Source organism: Pongo abelii, chromosome 16, assembly GCF_028885655.2.
Source record: "Pongo abelii isolate AG06213 chromosome 16, NHGRI_mPonAbe1-v2.0_pri, whole genome shotgun sequence".
Classification (NCBI taxonomy): Eukaryota; Metazoa; Chordata; class Mammalia; order Primates; family Hominidae; genus Pongo; species Pongo abelii.
In genome coordinates, this window is record NC_072001.2 from 62,388,567 (window position 1) to 62,411,143 (window position 22,577).

The following is a 22,577-nucleotide window of genomic DNA, read 5'->3' on the forward strand; positions in this document are numbered from 1 at the left end:
ACACAAAAAAAATAGCCAGGCACGGTGGTGGGCGCCTGTAGTCCCAGCTACTCGGGGGGCTGAGGCAGGAGAATGGCATGACCCCGGGAGGTGGAGCTTACAGTGAGCCGAGATCGCGCCACTGCACTCCAGCCTGGGTAACAGAGTGAGACTCCGTCTCAAAAAAGAAAAAAAAAAATTAAGGGTGAGATGGAGAATGGCTGTGTGCATTTGTCTGATGACTGCACTGATGTTGCTGTGTGCTGCAGGGCCCCAGCACACTGGAGGGGAGGAGGACCTGGAAGTTAAGGGAAAACAGCAGGCTTGGGACAAAGAGTGCAGCCAGAGAGGTGTCTGGCTGCCCATAAGAGCCCCTGGGGGGCTGTCACCTTATATTATTACTAGAGCTTGTGGGATGTGTGTTCTGAGTTTGAAGCAGCAAAGATCCTTCATGAGCCCACAGTGACTTCTCCAGCTCCACAGAGAGAAAGCCACCAAAGGCAGGAAAAAAAAAACAAAAACAAAAACAAAAAAACGGAATCCTCGAGAGAGCTGAGGTTCAAGATCTAATCTGGGCAAAGTGAGGGATCTTCCCCTGTGCCCTCAGTTCTCAAGAACAGGACCCACTTTGGCCATAAATCATAAGTAAGAAAAGAAGGCTCAGCCGACAGAACGTGAGACAAGTACATATACCCATGTGGGCAGCGAGGCAGAGTGAATGACACCTAAACTGTTAGAAAACCCAGACTCCAATTAATTCTATTCTGCAGTGTCCTAGGTCTGCAAGCATCCAAAAGGGCAAGCATCAGTCACATCCGTTAAGAGAGAATATGTTTTCACATTTAAAAAAAAGAGAGAATATTCAAAAGAAAATCAATGACACTATTGGAAAGGGGGCCACCCCCTCGCCTATGAGCAACACAAGTCTGTGGAGAGCCTTGTGCTAAACCACCCAGAAATGACCTGCTTCTGGGTCTGGGCTTTAAAAGAAAAAAATCAGGCTGTCTTTGGAGTTGGGCAGGTTCTGGGGAGCATCGGGGATGCTAGAGTATCTGGGTTGGCTCAAGGGGAGGAAAAGGTAGAGAAGAAGCACACCTCAGAGATGCTGCCAGATAGAGCTCCTCAAGTTCAAGGTGACATTCTTCTCCCCGAAGCCCAGGTAGGAGAAAGAGCTGTGTCTTGCCGTATTTATCCCCATCCCAAGCCCCTCACACAGAGGGCAGCATACAGCAGGGCCTGAGAATTATTGGTTGGATGAATGCTCAAATGCTGCACCTGCTTCTTTCAGACTGAGGGGACCCTGAGGAGTAAAATTCAGCCTTATGTCCTAAAGACATTAAAAAGACTCCTAAAGGCCTTGCTTCTATCAGGGAGTAATTAAGACATGAAGAAAAATCCAGATAGTCTCAACTAAAGTACATTTCCCATTTACAAAACTTCAAGTGATAGTTGGATTTGTTTTTACTTTTAGCACTCTAAGGCTTTTTAGAAAAAATAATAAAAAAAGCCTTTTGACTGAAGAACTATCTTCCCTTCAGTAGGGTTTAACAATTTAAATGAATTCAATTTTCCTTTTCTTTTTTTTTTTTTTTGAGACAGAATCTCGCTCTATCGCCAGGCTGGAGTGCAGAGGCACAATCTCAGCTCACTGCAACCTCCACCTCCTGGGTTCAAGGGATTCTCCTGCCTCAGCCCTTCCGAGCAGCTGTGACTACAGGCGCCCGTCACCATGCCCAGCTAATTGTTGTATTTTTAGTAGGGAGAGGGTTTCACCATGTTGGCCAGGATGGTCTTGATCTCTTGAACTCGTGATCCACCCACCTTGGCCTCCCAAAGTGCTGGGATTACAGGTGTGAGCCAGGGTGCCCGGCCAATTTTCCTTTTTAATTAGGGGATAAAAGATCTCCAAATGACATAACCAGGGATTTCGTGGAAGTGATCACAGCTTGACTGAAGGACTTAAATTCCTGCACAGTGAGTCCCAGTCAGTAGGTTGTGACATCAGCTGACCGGCACCTATCTGCACCACAGGTTGAGATTATTTATATATTTCAACTCCAGATTTTATGGAGTTTGATAGTGCAATCCAATAACACATCTTTTAAACAATAAACACTAAAATGTATACATGTCCAATCATTTTGTTAGCTTTTTTCCATGAAGGAATACTAAGATTTTTAAAAATTAATTTAGCATTTCTTCATTATCTTTTTAAAATTAAATTAGTTAAGATTAAACCATTAATTCCTCCATCCACTGGCCCCAGCTGGGGGAATACTGCTGTGTTTGGTGAGCACAGGAGCAGGTGTCTATTTCCATGGCATCTGTAGTGCCCAATGTCAGCCCACGCAAGTCGTTGAGCTCTAAATATCTGTTTTTCAATGTCTGACCTGTCAAATGCGGGACATGGATTGACTCCCACAGCCCCTTCCAGCTCTAACCCCCATGGCCTATAATCAGGGCTGTCCAGTGAATCAGAACATAGAGGCATCAAGAATCTTCCCAAAGCACAAAAAGCAACAGCTACAACATTTAAAGTAATGGGAATAGGAAGAGGGAAGTCACCACACATTCTTCACGATCGTGAATTCTTTAAACACCAAAATTCTCATTAAACTCAAAGGTTCAGTTACTCTTCCATTTGAGTACATTTGTATTATCAGATGCTTAAAGGAAAAAGAAAACAGAAAAAAAACCCAGACAGCTATGTATTTCCCTGAAGACACAAATAATTCACACTTCTCTGGAAAAGCGCATAGTAGAACTGGGTGAGACGGGCACGGTGGCTCACGCCTGTAATTCCAGCACTTTGGGAGGCCAAGGCAGGCAGAAGACGAGGTCAGGAGATCAAGACCATCCTGGCCAACATGGTGAAACCCCATCTGTACTGAAACACAAAAAAATTAGCCAGGCGTGGTGGTGCATGCCTATAATCCCAGCTACTCAGGAGGCTGAGGCAGGGGAATTGCTTGAACCTGGGAGGTGGAGGCTGCGCCACTGCACTCCAGCCTGGTGACAGAGCAAGACTCCATCTCAAAAAAAGGATTATTTGGGTGGTCAGTTTGAACCCATTTTTCAATTTAAAATCACAAGATGTTTTTTAATGTCGTATCAACACGTGACAACTGTTGATTTTTAAATTATTATTTTGAGCCTAAATGTCTCCTAACCAATAGATTTACATTTTCATGATTTTACCATTCTATTTTTGTCTATGAACCTTGCTTTTGTGTTAAAATATGTACTGCTACTTGCATAATTTATAGCTATGCTTTAATTAAAGATGATGTATTCCTACATAAATTCTTCCCTTTGTCAATATGGTAAAAAGGACACTGGAAAAACAACTCGAAAGCAACGTGTTCAGAGTCTACCTCTTCTGGGCTGAGTGGCCAAGACCTGAACCTCACTCTACTGTATGTAAAAAGGTTTTATAAAACAGCAAGTCAGGGAACCACTCAGGGAACACTGGGGAGAATGTAGGACAATCCTGAGCACCAGGCTTCAGGCAATCAGGCACCTGCACCCCGAGGAACTGGAACCTAGGTGGGGCTTTTCGCATGGGGTTGTAGTAGGGAAAGAGAACTGAAGAGGTAATGATACCATCTCCCTTTATGGGGAAGGCGTTTTCCCACTTGACTCTTTCACGGAGTGCACACCTCCATGCAGGAGTCTCGCGTGTAATCCTCCACCCTGTGTGGACCCAAGACTTTGCTTTCTATTCCCATGGACCCACCAGTGCAGCCGTGGCTCACCGCTGGGCACTGCTAGCCTTGATGCCTGCTTACATCTCCATATACCTGCTTTTTAAAAGGCACTTTGTAACATTTTTCTTTTTTTTTTTTTTCAGAGATGGGGTCTCACTCTATCACCCAGGCTGGAGTGCAGTGCCAGCCTCGACCTCCCAGGCTCAAGCAATCCACTCACTTCAGCCTCCTGAGTAGCTGGGACCACAAGTGCGCACCACCACATCTGGCTATTATTATTATTATTATTATTATTATTATTATTATTACTTATAGACATGGGGTCTCCCTATGTTTCCCAGGCTTGACTCAAACTCCTGGCCTTAAGCAATTCTCCTTCCTCTGCCTCCAAAAGTACTGGGATTGCAGGTATGAGCCAGCCAGCCATTTATTTACTTTTTAAACATCACTGTTAAGTGGACAGTGCAGGAGGGTGTACTGTGATGGCAGAGAGACCAGTTAGGAATATCCTAAATCATTCTGACCGAGAATCGCCTCTCCAGCTCGCTGAATTAGGAGGGCAGCTATAGAGTGGGGCAAAGCTGTCAGATTCGATGTATTTTTATAAGCAGAAATAACAAGATGTGCTGACAACTTGTACGTGGAGGGGCTGAGGGAAGGAGTGAAGTTAAGGAAAGGCCAGGGTGGACTGCCATTTCCAGACAAGTCTTGGGCAAGGCTGAAACTTCTCATCAGTGGGCAAAGGAATGTTTGCCACATTGACGCCCTCTCCATCCCCAGCACTTCAGGAGCTGTGTTAAAAGAGGAGATGGTGGGCCCAACAGCCTGGGCAGGAGTGTGGAGGCTTACCCTGCTGAAAGGAGGAAGCGGAGGAAAACACAAAGCTCCATAGGGGGCGGGTTCCCTCTCTCAAAGGAGATGGGGCTGGGTGGCAGAGGTGTCAGCAGAGGGTGAGAGAAAGTTCACCCTGGGAGATGAACTGGGCAGCCAACAGGCTTGCAAAATGTGGCCTTTGCTCAAACCAAAGGTAGAATGTGGGAGTGGAGTAGTACACTTTCTTGCACTGGGGAAGTGGCCTTCTGCTTAGTCTTGTCTACCTCCCAGAGTGTGGACCAGAAGAGAGATTCTGCAGGAGGAAAGAGAACTTGATCCATTGCCAGGCTCAAACCTTCAAGACTTCTGAAAAAGAACCCACCTTCGTTGGGGTGGCAAATTGACCAGACAATGAACTTTCTGGCCCCTCTCCCAATACACGCTTGGTACTGGGAGAGGGGCCAGAAAGTTCATTTTTACAACCTCTATGAAACCCCAGTTGTGTTGCTGGTATCTCTTCATTTCATGAGACATAAATTAGTATTACTATACTTAGTATTTTATAATGACCAGTTATGGAAACTTAAAGGACATACACAACTCCAGCTGTGCAGAGATGACCCTGATCAGAATACAGATGTTTTGATCAACCTGCTACACATAGCTGTTCTGTGCGGAGGGGACCTCACCAGCCCTCAACATATTGGGCAATCTGCAGAAGACTCTGGTGTGGAGCATGCAAGGCCTATAGAGTTAAGCTCTTAGGGCATGTGAAAAATCTAAGACACTGGTAAGTGAGTAGGTCCCAGGGCTACTTCTATCCATACGTTTGAGAAAACTAAGGCAGGGGTGTGTTACCCTCTTAGACTCTGGGGGAGGGCATTATCATCACAATTTACAGACAAGGAAATTAGTTCAGAGAGGTTAAGAAACTTTGCCCACAGCTAATCAGGACAGGGTTAGAATTTGAACCCAGCATCCTATCAATGACACCACAGCTGCTTCATGAAGATGACTGTTGTCAACAGAAGGTAAGGAGGACTCAAAATGGGTAACGTACGTAATAATGAGAATATTATTCATGACAACAGTAACAATTAACATCGACTGAATGCTTACTGTTAATTTAACAAATGTGTGTTGAGCTCCTCACTATAGGCCAGACACTGCTGGAGGCACTGGGAAGACAGCTCCTCCATGGAGCTTACAATCTAGTAGAGACTCATGCCAAGTCCCATGAATTATTCCTCTTAATCCTCAAGCAACACTATGATGTAGATACTGTTCTAACCTATATTCAGTGTGAGAATCAGAGTGGCTAAAGGACTTACCTAACATGCCATAGCTAGAAAGTGGTGTCGAGCTGGGGCCAGAGACCCTGAGAATCTTATGATCAATCCAGTTCATTAGGTACCCAATAGCAATCCTAAATGTGCATTGTTGGAGGAAAATGGACCAAAGACTCAGAATGTAAACATTTTGGGTAGCCCCAAACCAAAAGAGATTTGACATCCATTCAAAAGCTGCAGGAATACTCTAAAGAACATTCTAGGACCTCTGAAAATCACAGAGCGGTGAGCAGCCCACCCAAACTTTCCCACAGTCTAGTGTGCCTTCCAAGTTCATGGTCTCATATGACTCCATATGAAAACTGCCAGCCGTCAAACGCTGGACAGGCCAACTTCCTGAATAACCACCACTTTTTGATTCTCTCCTAAGGTCTTTAAAAGAGCAAACCACAGCTATTCTCACTTCCCAGAATCCTTTGCTGATTACAGTGTGAGATCAAATCCCCATGGACAGGGCGGACTGGTATTTCAAACATGAAACACTGGAATGCAGATTAATAATTTACCAATGACTGTAAACAAATATTGTTCATGGAGGGAAAAAACTTCTCTTTTAAATGGGAACTCAGTCAGATTATCTCAGTACTTTAAGAAGCAAACTGCAAAATACCTTCTTAGAATTCAATACTTACTAATGCTGATGCTTTATTTTTTAAGAATTAATCATTCCCAGCTTCAATATTCTGCTTCAGCATAAAGTTCACTTTATGCTGCATGTGGATTTCTGTATTCTCTGCCCAGATAAATTAATCCATATTCCAGAGTCTGGGACCACGGTCAATGAAAAACCACAGCGAATTCCTAAGCAGTAATAGATATTCCACATGGCTTGAAATGGCTGAAGGAGAATTTTTTTAAGGTTAAGAATCAAAGTGCTGTAATTGAAGATCTTAAAATCAAGCAGCAAGGGATTCTCAAGGTACCTAATGTTGACTTCAAGGATCATTTAAGGTAAACTTCCCTCTCCTCATCCTTCCTTGCTCACCCTCGAATCCAGTTTCCAGCTTTAAGAGTGGAACATTGTTGACATTAGGTCAGTGATGTTAACTTAAATTGGCAATGCGATGTAAAAAGTGGCAGGCAAAGTAGGTAGAACTCAATTACTTGAAAAAATTAAATATCCCCAAATATTCCCAAGGTCTGTTGTCAGGTTTTTGCCTAATTCAATCTATAGGTACATGGTACAGGGAGGTACTGTAATAATAGTCTTTTGCAGGTAAATTTCTAAGCAAACTGCTTTAAAAACCTATCGTTGATTCAACTTGAGGGTATTTACAATAGCACCCTCCATTCCATTTAATATTATAAGTGCACCTGTCCCACCTTTATGAAAATCATGTAGAACAGGAGTCAGCAAACTACAGCCCGTGAGCCAAATCTGGCTCAATGATTATTTTTTATTTTTATTTATTTGTGTTGGTTTTTTGAGACCGAGTCTTGCTCTGTCACCTAGGCTGGAGTGCAGTGGTGCAATCATGGCTCACTGCAGCTTTGACCTCCCAACCTCAGACGATTCTCCTGCCTCAGCCCCTGCAGGTAGCTGGGACCACAGGCATGCACCATCACGCCCAGCTAACTTTTTAAAAATCTGTGGAGATGGAGTCTCCCTACGTTGCCCATGCTGGTCTCAAACTCCTGGGCTCAAGCAATCCTCCTGTGTCGTCCTCCCACAGTGCTGAGATTACAGGTGTGAGCCACCACGCCCAGTCTGATTGTTTTTGTAAACCAAGTTTTATTAGAAGACAGCCACATGATTTCATGCTACAATGGCAGATTTGAGTAGCTGTGACAGAGACTGTATGGTCCACAAAGCCTAAAATATTTACTATCTAGCCTTTTACAGAAGAATTTTGCTAACCTGATGTAGGATCAATGTGGAAAACCTTGAAAGATGTGACAGCAGCCTTGCTCAGTCCACAGGTGGACTCACCATATTATGGACGCCGTTAAGTGACAGGCCTTTTAAATCACAAGCACCTTCCTTTTCCAACCCCCATCTACAACTGGGGAAACATATATTTGAACTGAGAACCAAGAAACTGCCCCATATTTCAGATGAGATGGGAGAGGTAAAACAACATATACAAATGGCAAGAAAAAGATGAGATAGACTCTCCTCTCCTAGGGATCGCAATCAACTTGATTATCAACACCAGCCCCAAATTGTTTCTTATTACAAAAGTATGTAGACACAGCACTCTACCACTCCAAAAATACTGAGATGGAAAGAAATGAATCCCAAATTTTCAACAACTTATATCCCTTCCACAATCTAAATTTCATTAGGTTAACAGGTCAGTAGCACATCTTTAAAAAGTATAAATAACTCTGTTAAAGTAATACCTGTCAGTCATTTTCGCCTTGATGAAAATTATTAATATTTCGATCAAATTTTCTTTTCTGTTTATATGTAGCTAGTTCTGGCTCTACAATCCTATAATTTCATGGTCTGATTTCACTGCATGCAGCTCTCTTTTATTACTGCAGGGCAAGGGTGATATTCAAAAGAGATGAAAGGAAACAAAGACTAATTTCAAAGTAAGGGTAACGTGAGGCTAATTCAAGTGGAATGAAGCCCAACGGCTCTCTTCTTTAGCCTGAAATCTAGGTTCTAGATAAAAATTGGGATGCATATAAATTAAATTTAAAAGCAAAAGTATCCTACAATTTCGCAGTAACTTAGCTTTTCCTTCCTTTACCATTTTGTGTCCTAAAACAACTCTGTGAGTAGAAATAGATACTGTAGACATTATTTCCATTTTGCAGATGAGGAACTGTGTTGTCTGAGAGGTTAAATCACTTGCTCAAAGTCACGGGTAAGGGAGAATTCAAAGTCTTCTAACTGCCGCTACTTCTTTTGTGACACAAAAGTGTGTGATAGGATTTGCTGTGTCCAAGAATGCTGCCGATTTAATGGGAAGGAATCCTGGGCTTTTGTACAGCAACACATTTACCTTCTCAAAATTAAAAAGTAAACCCATTATTTACAAATTACAACTTGCAATTAGATGGGAAGAAGTAAGCATGCTGATCCAGGATTTCCATTATGTGGCTGACACTCGGGAGGTCACGTCCATTCTCATTAGAATACACAGATTACTAACCTGACAGCAGCAGCAGTCCACAGACAGGTGTTTCTAGATGTCATGTCCCCTGTGTTATAAATCCACAGCAGGATTGTCAGTGGTGTGTCCGATGCTACAGCCACATAAACTAACTTTCCCCATCACTTAGATCAGGCATTTATGCTACTACTCAACAGAAGAGAGTGTTCAGGAATTGACTTTGCTGGCGCTCTTTTTTTTTTTTTTTTAATTTAATTTTTTAGAGACGAGGTCTCACTATGCTGCCCAGGCTGGTCTCAAAGCCCTGAGACCAAAGCTCAAGTGATCCTCCCACCTTGGCCTCCCAAAGTGTTGGGATTACAGGCATGAGCCACCACGACAGGCCCTGGGATTCTGTTGGATGCAGCCAATTTCATTGTCAAGATTGGCTCCATGCTGTTATTTAATCAGGTGTTTCCTACTGTGTAGACAAACCCAACAGCTCTCCATCTTAAAAAGGAGTGAGGAATTGAGCTGGACAGAGATGTGCATTCCCAATTTTTCTTTCCTTTTCATAAAGACTTGATCGCCTTATTTATCTGGATTGGCCATACACAGTAATCTCACTAGCTGACGGTTGCTTAGTAAACACAACCGAAGGACAATCCACTAAGAAATGTCACATTTCTTCTAAACTCTGAAATCCTATATCCCAGTTCCACATCTTGCTTTTCAAGTTTCTGTTTTAACGAACCAGCTTCATCACTATCTACTTTCTTTCTTTTTCTTTTTTGGAGACAGGGCCTTGCTCTGTTACCCAGGCTGGAGTGCAGTGGTGCAATCTTGGCTGGCTGCAGCCTTGAACTCCCAGGCTCAAGTGATCCTCCGCCACAGCACCCCCTGGAGTAGCTGGGATTACAGGCACACCACCACCGCGCCTGGGTAACTTTTGTATTTTTTGTAGAGATGGGGTTTTGCCATGTTGGCCAGGCTAATCTCAAACTTCCGGGCTCAAGCGATCCTCCTGTCTGGGCTTCCCAAACTGCTAGGCTATAGGTGAGAGTGAGGTATCTACTTTTGAATCTAGTCCATCTTCTCACCAACCTCCCACACCCATTGTGAAATTGCTACTACCACCCACGACCCTACCACACAACACTGGACCTATTTCCCATTGGTGAGTGGGTATCCTTCCTCTGAGCAAATGGACTTCCTACTTCTTTCTAGATCCATTCTCTTCCTGCCTGGCTTTCAGCCTCTAGTTTTTCTTGCTTTTTTCTCCCTTTATTCCTATGTTTATAGTTGAAAGCTAAGCCACAAGAGTGAGTTCAGTAAATATTTTTTGAGCTTCCACTATGCATCTAAGTAAACACTTCAGAACCAGCATCTATCCTCATAGGAAAGAGCTACTTCTTCCTCTGAAACCCCCTGGAAATATGCCCAGGTAATAGGGAAGCACATGAAAGGTAAGCGACTTCCTGACTGAACAGACCAATTGCACTCAGTTTTGTGGCAGTGGATATAAAAGAAATATGAAGAACCTCTTGTCAGTGGGGCACAATGACTCACACACATAATAGCAATGCTTTGGGAGACCGAAGTGGAAGGATCACTTGAGACCCGGCTGGGCAACATAGTGACACTCCATCTGTACAAAAGATTTAACAGTTAGCCTGGCATGGTGGCACACGCCTGTAGTTCCAGCGACTCAGCAAGCTGAAGCAGGAGGGTCACCTGAGCTGAGGAGGTCGAGGCTGCAGTGAACCATGATTATTACATCACTGCACTCCAGCCTGGGCAACCAAATGAGACCCTGTCTCGAAATAAATAAATAAGTAAAAATAACTAAAAGTATAATTGGAATGTTTATAACACAAAGAAATGATAAAGGCTTAAGGTGATGGATACCCCATTTATCCTTATGTGATTATTATGCATTGTAGGACTGTATCAAAATATTGCATGTACCCCATAAATATATACACCTACTTTGTACCCATACATTGTTTTTCTTAAAAATAAAAATGACCATTTTAGATGACTCCTGACATAAACACAGAAAAATGCTACCAAATGTCCTCCTTTTCCATTATGGTAACAGCATATTCCCCCCACTGGTGACAAAGTGGCAGAAACTGCTATAGGACCAAAGTAGAATCAGATGGTATCAATAAAACTGCCAACTTCATCCAAATATTCTCCAAAGCTTATTAAGTCTCTGAAAGATGATTATACAGAGATCACTTGGCAAGGGCTTTCTTTTGCAGCCCCTTCCAGTCACAATGCCGGGTCTTTGGGTTCAGCCTGGCAGGGTCAAAAACAGAAGGAAATCTGAGAGAAATTTGCCAACTCTTCCACATTGATTACAAGAATGATTTACTTATCATACTGGCATATATGTCTCCCTCATTTTGCTCCGTCCACTTAGATGTCTCTAGTACAGGTCACACTTTCAGAAACCTCACAGGGAATTGCCAAGCAGACAAAGGAAGCTTATTTGCAAAAAACACATCCACCAACTCCTCCTTGCTAAGAAAATGCCCGAGGAAGTTCTAACACATTTATCAGTGTAAAGATTTAACACAAAGATTGTCTCAAAGAAAACATTCACACCACAATGGGTCTAACCGTGAAAGAGAAAAACAAGGGCATTCTTGTGGCACCTAAGCCTACTCAGAATAATCTTTACTCATTACTTGCATAGCTCATGGCTTTATATTTTTATTATTAAAGTGCAATTTTGATGTTCAAATTTAAGAAGAATAAAGAACAAGATTTGGCACCACTTGGTGGATATATGTACTATCCTTGGTATGTAGTAAAAGGTGGACCAGCATCAAAGAGTGTGAAAACGACTCCAAACTACTTTCAGACACTTCAGCTGGCAAGCACAGGCTGCTACAGTATGAGACGTAATCTGCCAAATACCACAGAATGCAAGATTTTAGGGATTTTGAAAGAAGCAAGTGATGATTCTGTGGCCACATCAGGAGAGCATGTTTTTTGCATCAGTAAATCTGTGCCGAATATGAATAATAATAATAAAAAAAAAAACCCCACTTGGTTCTACCTCAAGGGCTGCTTTTCACCACTGTCCCACACATAAGCCAGGACTGGAAAAGTAGAAGAGACCTGGCCAGGCTTGCTCTCAGATCTCTTTGAAGTCCCCCACCTGTTTTCCTAGCTACTTGGAGGCCACGATGGACTTACATTTAAACTATATTAGACCTCATGCCTCAGAGATAGGCCACTGCTAAGCAGCCTGAGCATTTATTTACCAATTAACTTAGGCCGGCATTTTGGGAAGTGGTGGGAGAGACACGGACACATTCAAATGACTCCCCTTGAGATGTCAGGAAAGAACCTGTATCATCTGAAGCCATATGTGGCCCTGATTCATGCGGAGGAATGAGTGTCACGGACTATAAGCGGTGCTGTCTGCACACACTTGTTCTGATGCCTTTCCAATGAGAACCCGGCTGTGTGCTGTGGGCTCTCTCTGGTCACACAAAAAAACAAGTCCTACAGTAACTCACGTGTGCTACCCGCTCTCCCACCATACCCAAAATATTAACACAAAAGCAAAAAAAAAAAAATCTTGAAACTTTTTCTGGGATTAAAAAAAAAAACTAGGCCGAGTGCAGTAGCTCAGGCCTGTAATCCCAACATTTTGGGAGGCTGAGGCAGACAGATCACTTGAGGTTAGGAGTTTGAGACCAGCCTGGACAACATGCCAAAATGCCATGTCTAAAAAAAATACAAAAATTAGCTGGGTGTGATGGCGTGCCCCTGTAGTCCCAGCTACTCAGAGGCTGAAGCAGGAGAATTGCTTGAGCCCAGGAGATGAAGGTTGCAGTGAGCCGAGATCATGCCACTGCACTCCAGCCTGGGTGATGGGAGTGAAACCCTGTCTCAAAAAAAAGAAAAGAAAAAACCCTAGATTCAAAGGGACATAAATAAGGTAAATAAGGTTTATTTATGTCCCTTTAAATCTAGCAGTCAGGCTTTCATAAGTATCTTTTATTTTTAAAATTATGTGTTTTTAATAGTACTTGAATTTTGGACATGTGTTGGATCATCTGAGAATTCTCTGATACCTCCAGTAATTCACACAGTACACCTCTGGTTTTTTGTTTTGTTTTGTTTTGTTTTTAATTATACTTTAAGTTCTGGGATACATTTGCAGAACGTGCAGGTTTGTTACATAGGTATACACGTGCCATGGTGGTTTGCTGCATCCATCAACCCGTCATCTACATTAGATATTTCTCCTACCCCTCCCCTAGCCCCCCACCCCGACAGGCCCCAGTGTGTGATGTTCCCCTCCCTTTGTCCATGTGTTCTCATTGTTCAACTCCCACTTATCAGTGAGAACATGTGGTGTTTGGTTTTCTGTTCCTATGTTGGTTTGCTGAGAATGATGGTTTCCAGCTTCATCCATGTCCCTGCAAAGGACATGAACGCAACCTTTTTTATGGCTGCATAGTATTCCATGGTGTATATGTGCCATGTTTTCTTTATCCTGTCTATCACTGATGGACATTTGGGTTGACAACCCCTAGTTTTAAAACAAATCTATGCTTATATAATATCTCCTTGCAGTTACTGAATTGTACAGTTATTGAATTGTTTATCTTTTACAAAGCACTTCTACTTTATTTCATTTGATTCTTACGGAGGTGTTTTATTATTATGAATATTTCCATTTTACAGATGTAAAAATGGAGGGAACTGATTAAGATGACAGGAGCCAGGACTCAAACCAGGGCTCCACACTCTAAATTTCGACTGAATAATTTTTAAGTTTCCTAAGTTTACTACAGGTATGAAAACAAAACATAATGCAGGCAATTATGATGAAACCTGCTCTGCTCAGGAATGGAGTTGTGTTATCCATATCTACAACTGCTGAGCTTGATTGTGATTTTTCTAAACATGAACATTCATCAGATATAATTCGTATAATATAAAGCACATGGTTTTATTCTGTTCTACAATTTCGCATTTGGCAGAAAATAGAGCTTTAGCCTACATTACGAAACTTAAAAGAACATTCAAACTACTATAGTCAAAAATATTTCGCTCGGCTAGGCGCAGTGGCTCACGCTTGTAATCCCAGCACTTTGGGCAGCCAAGGCGGGCAAATCACTTGAGGTCAAGAGTTCGAGACCAGCCTGGCCAACATGGAGAAACCCCGTCTCTACTAAAAGTACAAAAAAATTAGCCAGGCGTGGTGGTTTGCTCCTGTAATCCCAGCTACTCGGGAGGCTGAGGCAGGAGAATTGCTTGAACCCAGGAGGTGGAGGTTGCAGTGAGCTGGGATCATGCCACTGCACTCCAGCCTGGGCAACAGAGCGAGACTCCATCTCCAAAAAGAAAAAAAAATCTCGCTCACAAAGTTCTTATAGGACAAAGCAAAATCTAAGCTTAGATATATCTTTACTCAATAAGGCAAATCACTTAAACATACTCCATACATTTCCCTGTCCATGATGTGGTTAATATGGTTAAATTAAGCTCATTTTTTCCCTCCTACTCAACTGAGAAATGTCAGCTAAGAGTGTAAATTAATCAAACAAAATCCTTCTAAAGGAAGTAAGTTCTGTGGTCTTTGCAGAGTCAGGTACTAGGTGTAACTAAAGTGGCCCTATATTGACAATTGCATTGTGAGGCAAGGCAAGAAAAAGTGTTCAAGTCTAAAAAAAAAAAACAAAAATGAATAGATTGCTTAGGAATTTGGTAGCTGTCTCTACTTACAACTGAATTTCTATTTTGATTAATAAGAGGAGTCGAAATGTCTTCCACAGCACATAGTACGTTCCTGACTCCCAGATCTGTGCCGAGCAAACTTTCTGAGTTTTTCAACCTTGGTCAATGAGAGGACTGTGTTTATTATAAATCCATGAAGGGATATCATCTGCTGAATTGTAGAGAACAGAGAAAAATGTTTCCTCTCTGGTTTTAGAACATCTCCTCTTAAGCTCGCTCCATAAAACACTCAGCCAACCCTGCCTGCAAGATGTCCTCAGTGCTGAGCCAGGACTGTCTCTATGGGCTCTCAGGAGTGTTGGGGCTGGTGTACACCCACCCTGCTAACTGGGAAAAACAGTAAGGGAGTTTCAACTCTTGCTAACCTGTAACCACCTCCCACAGGCAGGAGGAGCAAGGTCCTTGAAAACCCATTTGGGTAAAAATTTAGAATGATATAGGGCGAACAGTGCAAGAGAACCAAAGACAGGGGTGAAACTACCTACAAAGGTCTATCAACATCTAAAAATAGACATTTAAACAATAAAGAGTGCACCCTATAAATAAAACATCAGGCTGGGCGCTGTGGCTCATGTCTGTAATCCCAGCATTTTTGGAGGCCGAGGCAGGTGGATCACCTGAGGCCAGGAGTTCAAGACCAGCCTGGCCAACATGGCGAGACCTCATCTCTATTAAAAATACAAAAATTAGCCAGGCGTGGTGGCACATGCCTGTAATCCCTGCTACTAGGGAGGCTGAGGCATGATAATTGCTTGAACCTGGGATGCAGAGGTTGCAGTGAGCCAAGATTGTGCCACTGCATTCCAGCCTGGGTGACAGTGCAAGACTCTGTCTCAAAAAAAGAAAAAAAAAAAAAAAAAAGAAAATGTCAACGACACATTTTATTCATCTTGAAGTAGTAATAATGGGTACTAAACGCTTCCATTTTATCAACTCTTAATAGACAGAAACCTTTCAGGGCCTTCCTCTCCACTGGTTCTAATGGATGGTGTGGAATGATACATAGTGCTTGGATACAGATTTTAAGTGTAACAAGAGATGTTTTCCTGTTCCTGGTTTTCTAACCAAATATTTGACTGACCTTCTGGTTTCCAAATGCAGACAGAAATGTAAGATAGCTTGGTTATATGACATACAAAACCTTTGACCTAACTGACTCCATACTGTAGAATTGGTATTTCTCAACTTCACTACCCCGATATTCACAGTAGTCCAGCCTCCTGTTGACCGCCTTCATCCAGAACACAGCCCCTCCCAAGAGACACAAAAGGGCAGCTCTGGGCATGTTAGGCTTCCATCCCAGACATTCTTCATGTTGATTCATCTGCGTTTCTCTCCTAATAGGGTTGTTCAGTCACCCAGTTTCCTTCTCGTTCCTATAGTCAACTTCTAATTAAAAGGTCTCCCTACTAAGAATTTTAAAAATTCAGTCCGTGTATGGTGGCTCCAGCCTGTAATCCCAGCAGTTTTGTGGCCAAGGCCTGAGGACTGCTTGAGCCCAGGAGTTAAAGACCAGCCTAGGCAATATAGCGAGATACCTTCTCTATAAAATTATATATATATATATATATATATTTTTTTTTTTTTTTTTTTTTGACAGATTCTTGCTCTGTCGCCTAGCCTGGAGTGCGGTGGCACAATCGCGGCTTAGTGCAACCTCCGCATTCTGGGTTCAAGCGATTCTCCCGTCTCAGCCTCCCTAGTAGCTGGGATTACAGGTGTCCGCTACCACATCCGGCTAATTTTTTTGTTGTTGTATTTTCAGTAGAGACAGAGTTTTGCCATGTTGGCCAGGCTGGTCTCAAACTCCTGACCTCAGATGATCTGCCTGTCTCGGCCTCCCAAAGTGCTGAGATTACAGGCATGAGCCACTGCATCTGACCTCTACAAAATATTTTTTAAATTGGCTGGGCATAGTGGTGTGCAACCTATAATCGAGAAGCATGAGGATCGCTTGAACCCAGGAGATCGAGGCTGCAGTGAGCCATGATCGTGCCACTGAACTCCAGCCAGGATGACAAGCAACACCTTGTCTCAAAAAAATAGTAATTTTTTAAACCCAGCCTGATCGTTAAATTAAATAAGCCAAACTTTTCACATTAACCTTGTTTTTTTTTTGAGGTTCTATTTCCGTGATGTGCTGTGTTCTTGTTTTATTTTCTCTAGACAGTCTAATTTCTATGGACTATTGGAAGGAGGAGAAAAATTGTCAGGAAAAAGTACTACTTGAGTTGGTTTTCTATGACGTCACTCACTGTGTTTTTACCATGTGTAGTATCAAATAACAGTAGCATCAAATGACATGTTTACAATTGCCTTTGCAAATAACTGCCATTTCTAAGTTCATTCCTCCTCTTACTATTTTTTATTCCTAATTTGCTTGGACATTTAATGTCAAAATTAAAACTAACTTTATAATATTTGGTTTTTATTCTGGAATAAAATCAGGAAGGATTTAAGAAAAATCTTCAGCCGGGCATGGTGGCTCATGCCTGTAATCCCAGCACTTTGGGAGGCTGAGGCGGGAGGATCACGAGGTCAGCAGTTCAAGACCAGCCTAGCCAACATGGTGAAACCCCATCTCTACTAAAAATACAAAAATTAGCTGGGCGTGGTGGCATGCACCTGTAATCCCAGCTACTCGGGAGGCTGAGGTAGAATAGCTTGAACACGGGAGGCAGAGGTTGCAGTGAGCTGAGATCCCGCCATAGCACTCCAGCCTGGGACACAGCGAGTCTCCATCTCAAAAAAAAAAAGAAAAAAAGAAAAATCTTCAAAGAACATAAAATTCATTTTAATTTTTAATTTTTGTGCGTATACAAGTAGGTGTATATGGATATTTTGATACAGGCATGCAATGTGTAATAATCACATGATCGAAAATGGGGTATCCACACCCTCAAGGATTTATCCTTTGTGTTTCAAAAAATCCAGTAATACTCTTTTAGTTATTTTTAAATGCACAAATTATTATTGACTATAGTCGCTCTGTTGTGCTAGCAAATACTAGATTTTTTTTTCAATAAAATTTAAAATACACTTCATGAATTTGCATGACATCCTTGCACAGGAGCCATGCTAATCTTCTCTGTGTCATTCCAATTTTAGTACACGTGCTGCTGTGAGCATGCAAATGCTAGCTCTTATTCATTCTTTCTATTATTTCTAACTGTTTCTTTGTACCAATTAACCATAACCCCTGTCTTCCCAATTCTCCTTCCCAGCCTCTGGTAACCATCATTCTATTCCCTATCTCCATGAGTTCAATACTTTTAATTTTTAGCTCCCACAAATAAGTGAGAAAATATGAAATTTGTCTTTCTGTGCCTGGCTTATTTCACTTAACATAATGACCTCCAGTTCCATTCATGTTCTTGCAAATGACAAATGACAGGGTTTCATTCTTTTTTATGGCTGATTAGTACTCTGTTGTGTATCTGTACCACATTTTCTTTATGTGATGAATGATTTCATTCATCAGTTGATGGACACTTAGGTTGATTCCAAATATTTGCTATTGTGAATAGTGCTAGGATAAACATGGGAGTGCAGATATCTCTTCCATATGCTTATTTCCTTTCTTTAAGGTGTACACCTACCAACGGAATTGCTGGATCATAAGGTAGCTAGCTCTATTTTTAGTTTTTAAGGAACCACCCTTCTGTTCTCCACAGTGGCTATACTGATTTATATTATATTTCCACCAACGGTGTATGAGAGTTCCCTTTTCCCCTTTTCTTCACATCCTTGCCAAGATTCATTATTGCCCGTCTTTTGGATAAAAGCCATTTTTACTTGGGTGAGATGATATCTCATTGTAGTTTTTATTGGCATGTCTCTGATTTTCACTGGTGTTGAGCACCTTTTCATACACCTTTTTGCCATTTGTATGTCTTCTTTTGAGAAATGTCTATTGATATTTTTTGCCCATTTTAAAATCAGATTAGATTTTTTCCTACAGAGTTATTTGAGTTCCTTCTATATTCTGGTTATTAAACCCTTGTGAGATGGAAAGTTTGCAAATATTTTCTCCCATTCTGTGGGTTGTCTCTTCATTTTGTTGATTTTTTCTTTTGCTGTGTGGAAGCTTTTTAACTTGATGTGATCCCATTTGTGCAAAAAATCTTTGCTTAGACCAATGTCCTGGAGTCTTCCCAATGTTTTCTTTTAGTAGTTTCATAGTTTGAAGTCTTAGATTTAAGTCGTTAATCCATTTTGATTTGATTTAGTGTAGTGTGTTGCTTGCAGGCAGCAGATCCTTGGGTCTTGCTTTTTATCCATTCAGCTATTCTACGTCTTTTGATTGGAGAGTTTTGTCTATTTACATTCAATGTTATTACTGATAAGTAAGGCCTTACTCCTGCCATTTTGTTATTTGTTTTCTGGTTGTTTTGTGGTCTTATCTTCCTTCTGTCCTTCTTTCCTATCTTCCTTTAATGTGATTTTCTCAGTTGGCACATTTTAATTTCTTCCTTTTTATTTTCTGTGTACCTGTTGTATGTTTTTAGATTTGAGGTTACCATGATGCTTGCAAATAACATCTTATAACCCATTATTTTAAACTGATCACAACTTAACATCGATTGCATAAACAAAAAGCAAAAAGACAACTAATAAAAACCCTATAATTTTGTCTTCCCACTTTTTAACTTTTTGTTGTTTCTATTTATCTTACTGTACTGTCTATGCCTTGAAAAGTTATTATTTTTGATGGGTTCATCCTTTCATCTTTCATTTAAGATATGAATAGTTTACAGACTACCATTATACTGTTATAATATTCTGTGTTTTTCTGTGTACTTACTATTACCAGTGAGTTTTGTACCTTCAGATGACTTCTCATGGCTTGTTAACATCCTCTTCTTTCAGATTGAAGAACTCCCCTTAGTATTTCTTGTAGGACAGGCCTGGGGTTGATAAATCCCTCAGCTTTTGTTTGTCTGGGAAGGTCTTTATTTTTCCTTCATGTTTGGAGGATATTTTTGCCAGATATACCATTCTAGAGTAAACTTTTTTTTTTTTTTTTTTTAATCCTTCAGCACTTTATGCCACTCTCTCCTGGCCTGTACGGTTTCCACTGAAAAGTCTGCTGCCAGACGTGTTGGAGCTCCATCATATGTTATTTATTTTCTGTTGCTGCTTTTAGGATCCTCTCTTTATCCTTGACCTTTGGGAGTTTTGTTATTACATGCCTTGAGGTAATTTCCTGTTAGTTAAATCTGCTTGGTGTTCTATAACCTTCTTGTACTTAAATTTTGATATCTTTTGTTTAGGAAGTTACCTTATTATCCCTTTGAATAAACTTTCCACCACTGTCTCTCTCTCTCTCTCTACCTCCTTTAAGGCCAATAATTCTTGGATTTGCCCTTCTGAAGCTATTTTCTACATCTTGTAGGTGGGCTTCATTCTTTTTTATTCTTTTTTATTTTGTCTCCTCTGATTGTGTATTTTCAAATAGTCTGTCCTCAAGCTCACTAATTCTTTCTTCTGCTTGATCAGTTCTGCTACTAACAGACTCTGATGCATTCTTCAGTATGTCAATTGCATTCAACAGCTTGAGAATTTCTGCCTGATTCTCTTAACTTACTTCAATTTCTTTGTTAAATTTATCTGATAAGATTCTGAGTTCCTCCTCTGTGTTACCTTGAATTTGAGTTTCCTCAAAACAGCTATTTTGAGCTCTCTTTCTGAAAGGTCCCATATCTCTGTCTCTCTGGGATTGACCCTTGGTCAATTTATTTCATTTGGTAAGGCCATGTTTTCCCAGATGGTTTTGATGCTTCTGGGTATTCATGGGTATCTAGGCATTGAAGAGTTAATAATTTATTGTAGGCTTCACAATCTGGAGTTGTTTGTACCCATCCTTCTTGGGAAGGCTTTCCAAGTATTCAAAGGGACTTGCTTGTTATGATCTAAGTTTGTGGACACCACAGCTATATCTGCATTACAGGGTACCCCAAGCCCAGTAACACTGTAGTTCTTGTGGACTCGTAGAGGTACTGCCTTGGTAGTCTTGTGTAAGATCCAAAAGAACTCTCTGATTACCAGGCAGAGACTCTTGTTCTTTTCCCTTACTTATTCCCAAACAGAGTTTCCCTCTCTGTGCTGAGATGTGTGGAGCTAGGGGAAGGGTGACAAAAGCACCCCTATGGCCACCACCACTGGGGACTGCAGGTCTGACCTGAAGCCAGCACAACACCGGGTCTTGCCCAAGGCCTGTGTAATTATCTGGCCGATGTTCCCTCAAGGCCCTAGGGCTCTACAATCATCAAGTAGTGAAGCCAGCTAGGCTTGTGTCCTTTCCTTCAGGACAGCCCTGGGCCCAGGTAGGTCCAGAGATGCTATCAGGGAACCAGGGTCTGGAGTCAGAAACCTTAGAAATCTACTGAGTACTTTATTCTACTGTGGCTAAGCTGGCACCAAAACCACCAAAGTCCTTCCCACTCTTACCTCCCACCTTTCCCCAAGCAGGTATCTCTTCCCGGGTTCTCCATCCCACAGGCCCATGGGGAGTGCTGCCAGGGCACCACCAATCAAAGAGCATAATATTTAGATTCAATAAATACAAGCAGCCATTAGCCAGTCAATAGGCGCTAGAATCAATAGGTACTAAAAGACCAAGAACTCAAACCAGCATGTCATTTTTTAAAAATCAACTCATCTGTTTGCATATTGATAGGATATGACCATAGCTTTCAAAATAACTTGAAGTACTTTATTTAGAAAGACAAACAGAAAAAATTTTAAATGCCTAACTTTTTATGAAGAAAAAAAGAACATCAAGAAAGAAAGAGGCTTGACCAATCGGGTAGACAGAAGAGCCACTTCTCCCTGAAGATGAGGGACTTCAGAAGCCACAGCAGATTAAACACATTCAGCCCACTGGAAGCTCTTTTCCAAAAGCAATCAGATAACAGTACATAGAATGGCTAACAGATCAGAAAGGCAGTTGAAGTATTTAAATTAGATGGAAAAAAAAAAAAAACCTAAGCAAAGTGCAGAATATTGCAGAAGAAATACAGCATAAAAAAGCAAAGGTACCAGGACTGAGGGTTTAACTCTTACCACACATTACCCTCTCTGAGCCTCAGCTTTCTCTTGGGAAGCCTCAAAATCCTGTGCTCAAGGGATTCTCCTGCCTCGGCCTCCTGATTAGCTGGGACTACAGGCACATGTGCCACCACACTCGGCTAATTAAAAGATCGTTTTTAGAAATACGGGTCTTACTATATTGCCCAGCTTTACCAGCTTATTAGAACCCAATGGGTTAAGCATTTACCTTTAACTTTGGCTTTTAATCTGCTGTCAAAAAATAGAACTGCCTAACTACTTTTATACTTCCTGTGATACAAGATGATTGAGGAAAGACAGGGAAATGCAAAGAGAGAGGTACCAGGAATAGGACATAACAATGTCGCATGCCGTGACTCAGGGAATGGAGGCGTATTTAGCCTGTGGATGCTAAGGATATATAGAATATTTACCAATTCTCAGAGTCTCTAAGGCCTTCTGTGAGTTATCCATGGTTTAGACACATGTCTGGATTAAAGAGTTACTGTTACTTTCCTCTGCTTTCACATAAAACTTCCTTAAAGCTGTGACAACAATTCTGGGGTAGAGGGATGAGGTTTTATCCAGCAGTTGCATTGCTTTCTTTCTAAAAGACTTTCAAATGCAGCTAAAACACATGGAGGTAGTACTTCCGAATGCATAAGAATATCACTTTATAGTTTGCAAAACACTTTTTATATAATTGGTTCTTAGAATTATTTGATTCCTGGAATCAACCTTTTTTCCTTCTCAGATTATATGCAAAGGCCTGGCTCCCACTTCTGAATCCCTCATTCAGCTAGGCAGAATTAAGACATCTTTCCCCTTCTTCCACTTGCGCTTTCTTGACCTTAGGATGACGAGGT

The 22,577-nt window shown here is 41.5% G+C and overlaps 1 protein-coding gene and 1 non-coding gene across 2 annotated transcripts in view; both read right to left on the reverse strand.

Annotated features, from left to right (window-relative positions):
- MYO1E (myosin IE) overlaps window positions 1-22,577 on the reverse strand; it is a 233,980-nt gene that overhangs the window by 184,620 nt on the left and 26,783 nt on the right. The gene's annotated exons all lie outside the window — the stretch shown is intronic.
- On the reverse strand, window positions 17,687-17,790 carry LOC112129329 (U6 spliceosomal RNA). The gene has a single exon (XR_002911731.2). It is a non-coding gene; the product is annotated as a U6 spliceosomal RNA (small nuclear RNA).